Genomic DNA, 8291 nt, shown 5'->3' with positions numbered 1-8291 from the left:
TCCTCTCAAAAAGATTACATTACTAATTCAGAAGACAACAATGACACATGTAAGTACATAGAAAATAAATACAAGGGAGTCGGGGTGTTCAGGAAAAGCTGGATGTGGAAATTAGAGCTGGAACTGTGTCTTAGGGGAAGAAAGGGAATCTATGAGTCAGGAGTGAGGAGAGAGTGCATTTCAAGCACAGGGGACATTCAATGCAAAGGTGCAGGGATGGACAATGGTGTGTTGTAGATGAGAAAAAGCAAGGGCAGTGTTGTTCATCATAGATGATAGGATGGGGAGCAATGTTCACTGAGGCTGGAAACAAAGATTTGGAGCCAGGTTGTGAGAGGCTATAAAAAGAGGAATTTATATTTTATTGTTGTTATTCTGTCATGTCTGATTCTTTGGACCCAATTTGGGGTTTTCTTGGTAGAGATACTGGAATGGTTTGTCCTTTCCTTCTCCAATTCATTTTACAGATGAGGAAAGTAAGGCAAACAGGGTTAAACAACATGCCCAAGATCACTCAGCTAATAAGTGTCTGAGGCTAGATATGAACTCGTGAAAATGAATCTTCTTGACTCCAGGCTTGGCACTCTATCCACTCTGCCACCTAGCTACTTGAGTCAATGTACTTGAATCAATAGGGAGTTACCTGGAATTTATTGAGTAGAGGAACAGTCTGGTCAAATGGACACCTTCCGGAAATCACTTTAGCAAGATTTTTGAAGAATAGATTGGAATGGGGAGAGACTTGCAGCAAAGAGGTTATATTCAAGAGATGATGAGAGCTTGAACAAAGGTTATGTAGAAGGGGTTGTACAGGAGATATTTTCTATAGGAAGAAACAAGAAGATTCATTCAGACTCTACCAATTGCTTTGTGACCTTGAACAAGTCACTTTATTTTGTTAAGCCTCAGTTTCCTTATCTGTGAAATGTAATAATATTAATACCATTTACCTCATAAGGTGTATTTGTGGAGATTGAAGGGGAAAACAGATGTGAAAATGCTATAGAAATATAGTTGCGGGATAGACACTGGGCCTGTGGTTCCAATGGTTTAGGGAGTCCTAGAGTCTCTACCAATTCAGGCTGGCACCTCTTTGCAACTGACAGTCTTAGAAAAGTGTCCAGAACACGAAGAATTGAGTGATTTTCCATAATTAGAAGCAGGAATTGAACCTAAATATGTCAGACTTCAAGACCAACTCTTTATTCACTGTACTAAGTTGCTGCTCTGCAGTGGCATAACGGGTTATTATTCTATTCCTTTGGGTAGGCCCCTCTAAAGACTAGATGCCTTCAGATAATAACAGCACCTTCACCCTGAGAAGGAGAAGGAAGAGGAAGCAGCTTTTCTCAACTGTGAGCCTATTAAAATGTTTTCTCTTGTGAATTCCAGGTGGCTCCTTTGGAAATCAGAAGGGCATGCAAGAACCATCTTTGTTAATAACCCACATACGCAGGAGAGAAACACTGGCTGAACTTGAGTCAGAATGTAAGGAATCTTGAGTTCTGTTGCTTTTAATTTATGAGCATTTAATGGAAAAAAGAAGACAGAAAAATGTCTCCACAAAAGCTCCAGTGCTCATGGAGAAAAGTTTAGCAGGAGTTTTCTTTGTCTTCTGAAGTAATTTATTTTAGAGTCAAGCTGACATTGTCATTGCATTTCTAGGTGTAGTTTCCCAGGGGATAGGATACACTGGGTACCTTCCTCTCTTCCCCCCAGGGAATTTCAGAGATTAGAACCACAGAATGCTGGGATTGCTGGAAGAGACCTTGCAGGTATTCTCATTCAAGGATCTCATTTTATAGATAAGAAAATTGAGACCTATAGAGGTAAGGGCCACAGTAGCAGGCCTGGACCAGAATCCAGCATGAATCTGAGCCCTGCACTATTTATATAACACCACACATTAGGCACATCATGAATTGTACATGCCTTTATTGTAAGTGAGTTTCTTTTCCGGTGTGTTGTCCTGAACTCATCTTTGGTCAGTAGCCTTTGTGAGCTCCCCCAGGATGAGTAGTGTCTAATGACCTTGATGGATTTGGCTCCCTACACCCCACTGTTTAAACTGTGTGATGGCCCTAGGTGTCAGGAAGCTTATTTTTGGATGAAACTTCTAACATCTGTATGACCTATTGGCATAATATTTGAGAACCCCACAGCCTCATTCATGTTTCAACCAACCTTTAGCATTACAACATCACAAACAGTTTTCTGCATGTGAATTGAGGTTGAGAAGAGGGGAAGTTGTATTAGATGATGACTTGTCTCTTCCAGTTCGAAAACTCCACAATATTTTGGTTTAATAGTAATAAAGGACTTTTTAAAATGAAAATGCAACACTGAGAGACTGACTTAGCCAAGGTTGTTCAACTAATAAATAATAATAATAGTGAGCATTTACATAATGCTTTAAGATTTATCAAGTACTTAACATATGATGTCTCACTTGATCCTCACTATAAACCTGTGATGTAGGTGCTCTTAATTTTCTTTTCCAGATGAGGAAATTTATCCAACCCAATGTGATGAAATAATGGGATTCAGCAGATACTCAAAGACCCACCTGGAGATTAATCTAGACTGATTGAATCAAGTGAGAGTGATTGACTGCTGATTAGCCTACTTCAAGTTAACTGGATTGTAATCACACCTGGCTATCCCTTAAGAAGGTATTGTTCTCAGAAGCTAGACTGTGAACTCAACTTGAGAACACCTTCAAAGCCAATGGATTTGGATGATTCCAACCAATCAGCTTGAAGCAGTGTGTAAGGACTGCCTCTGTTCCAGACCTATAAAAAGCTTCCACAATCAGCTTGCTAGAGGGTTTCTGATTAAAGCAGGCTCCTGGAGGAGGACTTGAGGAAGAACCCAACCAGGCTAGAACTCTAGACTAGGTAGGACTTCTTTTTTCTTAACTTTCTGAACTCCTTATAAATATCTGTATGCTTTAATAAATGTTTAATGCCCAAAGACTGGTGCTGAAGCTTCTAATTTAAGGCAATCACACAATATAGATTTTAAACATCACACCAATAAACATTTATTAAATACCTACAACCAACATGCCAGACACTGCTAAGCACTGGGGATGCAGTTAATAAAGAGATAGTCCCTGCCCTTAAGTTGCTTACAATTTAAAGGAGAATAAGACACACAAAAGGAGGCAGGAAAGGAGAAGGAAATGGGCCATCAAGGGGTATCTTGTTCCATGGAGTTAAAAGCAGTCTGGGCAGCAGAGCCAAGGTGAGATAATCTGAGAGTCCAGTTTCTACCCTGTATAAAGGAAGGCATTGGGAGGAGTTTGCTACTCTGCAGTCCAGCCCTCCTAACAGAGAGAAGAGGGAAGGGGGAAGGTGGAAACAATCAAGGCTCTAGTTAGCAGCATGGTGGTAAGTTCAGAAGTGATGAGTTTAATCTGTGAGGACCATCTTATTGCATGGAGTTGAAATGAGGCAAGGCAGCAGATAGAAAGTAGAGACTAAGGTTGAGAACTATTAAGTGATTTGTGCAGGAGTCACACAGCTAATGAGAGACTGATTTGAATTCAGTTCTTCCTGACTCCAGATCCAATACCCTATCTACTGTTCTACCTAGCTGCCTCCTAAATGGCATAGCCAGCATGAAGGCTAGCATGGTGGAATAGAAAGAATGTTGCACCTGAGGTGCTGGAACCAGCTCAGACCAACTCCCCAGTCAATTGTTCAAAATTCTATCTAGGCATCTATACCTCAGAAAGAGGCAAACACTACGAATTAAGGCTTGACTTGTTTTGTTGATTGTTTATACTTAAGAAACTGTTGGAGAAAAGCTAATAAGGTAGATTAAACTGAAGCCTATTCTGCAAACATGTTCCTCTCAGAAAGCTGATTGTTAAAACATTTACCAGATATTAGGACAGAGGATCTAGCTTAGAATCTGGGCTCCACCACCACTAATTAAGTTTGTGAACTTGGACAAATATTTTGCTTCTCTGGGTCCAATTTCTTTACCTATAATATGATGGGGGTGGATCAGATGGCATTTGAAGTTTTGTTTTTGTTTTATTTTATTCTGGATTTAAGAAATAAAACAAGCATTTCTATACCACAGTAGAATGGGGGGGGGGGAAGATGATTGCCAATGAAACTGCAATTCTATTATGTGCAACTTTCTATTCCTTTTAAATATATAATAAATTTATCATATAATTTTCCCCCTTTTTTCTTCCCTCCCCTCATATCCTAGAGATGTCTACCATTAGACACAAATATGTATGTATGTATATATGTATGTAAAATAATTCTATAAATACTTCTATTTATCAGTTCTTTCTCTGGATGCAGAAAGTGTCTTCACTATAAATCTATGATCCTATCATACGAACTCTTAGACTAGTATTCCTCTTTACATTGTGCCATATTTCCCCCTGTATTTTCTCTGTGCTTTGGTCTAATGGATGACTTCTCACTCTCATTTCTTTCAGTTTGGCTTCTTCAGAAGGCTCCATGGACTGCCTCAAATTCCCAGTTTTCCACCCTTAGAGGAATCCCTGCTCTTTGGAAAATGCCAAGGTCTGTCTTACCAAGCTAAAGTCTCAAACTGGTAAACTTAGGAGAATCCAAGTACTAGATCATGTGCTGGATGGTTAATGTTCTAGAGAGCTTTGACTGATGCTTAATGAATTCCCAATGATGTCACTATATATAACACCCAGTACCAAGCCATTTACTCTACAGGCACTCAAGAAATTAGAATTCAGTATGAATTAAAATGAATGTGATAATAGTAATAACTAACATTTATGTAGCCCCTTAAGGCTTACAAAAAGGTTGCCTCACAATAATGCTATGAATTAGTGCTTCCCTGTGTCAACATGGCTCTGGAGGTAGGCAGGACCTGGCTTCAGAGTCTGCCCCGACACTTAGTGGATATAGGCAAATAAGGTTACTTTACGGGGTCTCAGTCTCTAGAAAAAGGAGGAGGAAGAGGAGGGGGAGAAGGAGGGGGAGGAAGGGGAGGGGGGAAAGGAGGAGGGGGAGGGGGAAAGGAGGAAGGGAAGGAGGAGGAGGAGGAGGAAGAGATGACGATGATGGTGGTGGTGGTGGTGGTGGGGTGTGGGTTTCTATTGAGGATCAAATGAAACAACTTGGTGTTGACTATTTCTAGAAGGATGTGGTTTCATGATCATAAAGAAGTCATGTCATTGAGTTATAAGGGACTTTTTTTTTGTGAGGCAACTGGGGCTAAGTGACTTGCCCAGGGTCACACAGCTAGTAAGTGTCAAGTGTCTGAGTCTGAATTTGAACTCAGGTCCTCCTGATTCCAGGGCTGGTGCTCTATCCACTATGCCACCTAGCTGCCCCAGGGACTTTTTTTCAAAAGAGGAAATGGAGACCTAGATGATTTAAATGATTTACCTGGGATCACATAGTTAAGTAGCAGAGGTAAAATTTGAATTTAGGTCCTGGGACTCTAAGATCCCCTTTTTTCCCCTCCCACATCAAAATGGTGCCTAAATTAAAAAATAGTTAATTGACTTGCCCTGAATCACATAGCTAGTAAGTGTCAGAAGTGAGATTTGTATCTAAGCCTTCATGACTCTAAACCCAGTAAGTAGCCTCTTTCAGCTAATAATGCACATATTATTATCCTAACTTTACAGATAAGGAAACTGAGACTAGGAGAGTTAGCAATATCAGGGCCAGGATTTAAGCCCTGGTCTCCTCAATCCAATACTCTATGGCTCTTCCCAATATGCGTTTTTTTAAAATAATAATTTATTGATATATCCAAGCCCTCAGAATTAAGTTGAAGGGAATCATATGTCTACCAGACAGCCTCCATCTCAGTACCTCAGAAGGGGAAGCCAAGATTTTCTCACTTTGTGCTTAAAAACAGCATTTGTTAACACACTGCTATTTATCCAGGCTACACTTGAATGCTTTTCATTGACCATAGCCTGACTTTAGAATCCATATTTCTGAAAGCAAATCCTCCAGGGGAGACTTTTGGGGGTGAGCTACACTTGAGCATACTCGTATTAGACAACATAGGACCATTCAATAAATAGCCTTGCCAAAGCCAAGCAAGCCAGAATGCATAGAATTGAGAAACTGGGTTCTGCTGGAAGTTAAGGGTAATTGCTCCAGTCCCTGAACAGACAGAGATTTCATGTTCTTTGAGTAGGTAAACTTCCTAAAATGAATGAACAGAAAAATGAGGCAGGTGTTGTAGTAACTGAGCTATGATCAATACATAAGAAGTTACAAGCATCACCATCTCTCAATTATAACTTTTTGCTTATCCCGCTCCATACAAAGGTATTTAGCATCACCAGCAGGTGATTCCCCTTTTCTTTTTCTACCTTGGAGGTGCTTCCTGTGTCCTTTAAAAATCTAAATTGCGTGGTTGTCTTAAAGTAGGAGCTTTAGCATTAAACATACCAGGTATTCACGTGGAGTTCAGAAAGTTAAGAAAAAGCCTATCTAGCCTAGAGTTCCAGCCTGGTTTGGTTCTTCCTCAAGTCCTCTTCCTATTAAGCTTGCAGTCCATTGAAACCTGAAGATCTTTTTCAGACAGACTACTGCCTAACCCCAACTCTCTAACCCTGAACTTGTAAAGCCAAGTTTTTTGAGGAAACAGAGACTCGGAGAAAGTAAATGACTTGCCCTTGGTCTTGCACAGATTATTCAGTTTGTATAGGAGCTGGGGCTTTGAACCCTCTTCTATTGATTCTGAGTCTATTGTTCTTTCCTGGTCACATTGTTTTCTCTCAGGAAGCATCATTTACTGAATGTCTATTGTGTGTAGAGAATGAACTACACCAAATCCTTCAGGAGGTAGAAAAGGAATGGAAATTATTGTTGTTTCTTTAGCACATCATGAACTCCACATGATAGGAGGGCACACACATGTGAAATGATTGAAAAACAGTACAAAGCAACCTAACAGCAAGTGTAAATTAATTAGTTACTACATACCAGCAGAGCACAATGGGGAACATAGAACACCACAAGAAGTCTTCTAGGAGGTGAGTCTTGGAGAGGAATTTGAAGTGGATGAAAAACATGAATTAGTTTTAAGGAAGAAGAAACCTATTCAATAAAGTGGGGACAAGGGGAGGGGCAGGAACAGTAAGAACAAAGTCTTGGAAGCAGAATTATAAACAGGGAGGTGTGATTCCATTTCCTGTGGGCAGCTTTGATTTGACCACCTCCTTGCTGACAATTTATGCCCAATGGTCACTTAGCAGGTCCAAGGTTGAGTTCAAAGCATGACTTATGTGTCATAGCAGAAAGACCACCATCTTTGTCACAGGAAAACCTGTGTCAAGGGTCTAACTACCTGTAGGACCTTGGGAAAGACATGTAACCTTCCTAGGCCTGGGTTTGCTAATTTCTTTTTTTTTTTGTAAGGCAATTGGGGTTAAGTGACTTGCCCAGGGTCACACAGCTAGTGTTAATTGTCTGAGGCCGGATTTGAACTCAGGTACTCCTGACTCCAGGGCCAGTGCTCTATCCACTGTACCACCTAGCTGCCCCTGCTAATTTCTAAAGTAAGGAAGTTGGACTAGATGTATCTGGAGGCCCTCCAGATTTAGGTCTAAGACCCAATGGTCTCATTTCCAATCTCTTCTTTTTTTCCAATCCCTTCTTTTAACAGTGGAAGGCCAAGGAGAGATAAGGTGACCTGTACAAAGTCACATAGCAAGCTAATAGCAGAGCCAGGAATAGAGCCCAGGCCTCCAGAATCCCAGTTAGGAAAACAGTGTGGTACAGTGGAGAGAGCAATGAACTTGGAGTCAAAGTTCAATTCTAGATTCAATTCTTGTCTCTCCATGTTACTTCAGCAACCTTGTTCTAATCACTCTATGTCTCTAAGTCAAGGGGCAGCCAGGTGGTGCAGTGGATAGAGTACTAGGCTTGAAGTCAGGAAGATAAGAGTTCAAATCCAACCTCAGACACTTATTAGCTGTGTGACCCTAGATAAGTCACTTCACCCTGTTTACCTCAGTTTCCTCATCTGTAAAATTAATGGGAGAAGAAATGGTAAACCACTCCAGTATTTCTGCCAAGAAAACCCCAAATGGGGTCCCAAAGAATCAGACAAGACTGAAACAGCTTAACAACAACTCTAGGCCATAGGTTCTTCAGCTACAACAGGAAGGGGTTGGACAAATTAATTTCAAAGAACCAGTTCCACATCTATGATTCTACAGTCTTACCTTGATTCATATCAGGCCTCTTTCATTCTTCCAGGCAATTGACCTGTTTGCAGATGCTGATCAAGTATCCCAAAAATAGAACAAG

Source organism: Dromiciops gliroides, chromosome 2 (assembly GCF_019393635.1).
Source record: "Dromiciops gliroides isolate mDroGli1 chromosome 2, mDroGli1.pri, whole genome shotgun sequence".
In the NCBI taxonomy this organism is placed as follows: Eukaryota; Metazoa; Chordata; class Mammalia; order Microbiotheria; family Microbiotheriidae; genus Dromiciops; species Dromiciops gliroides.
This window is presented reverse-complemented; position numbering follows the sequence as displayed.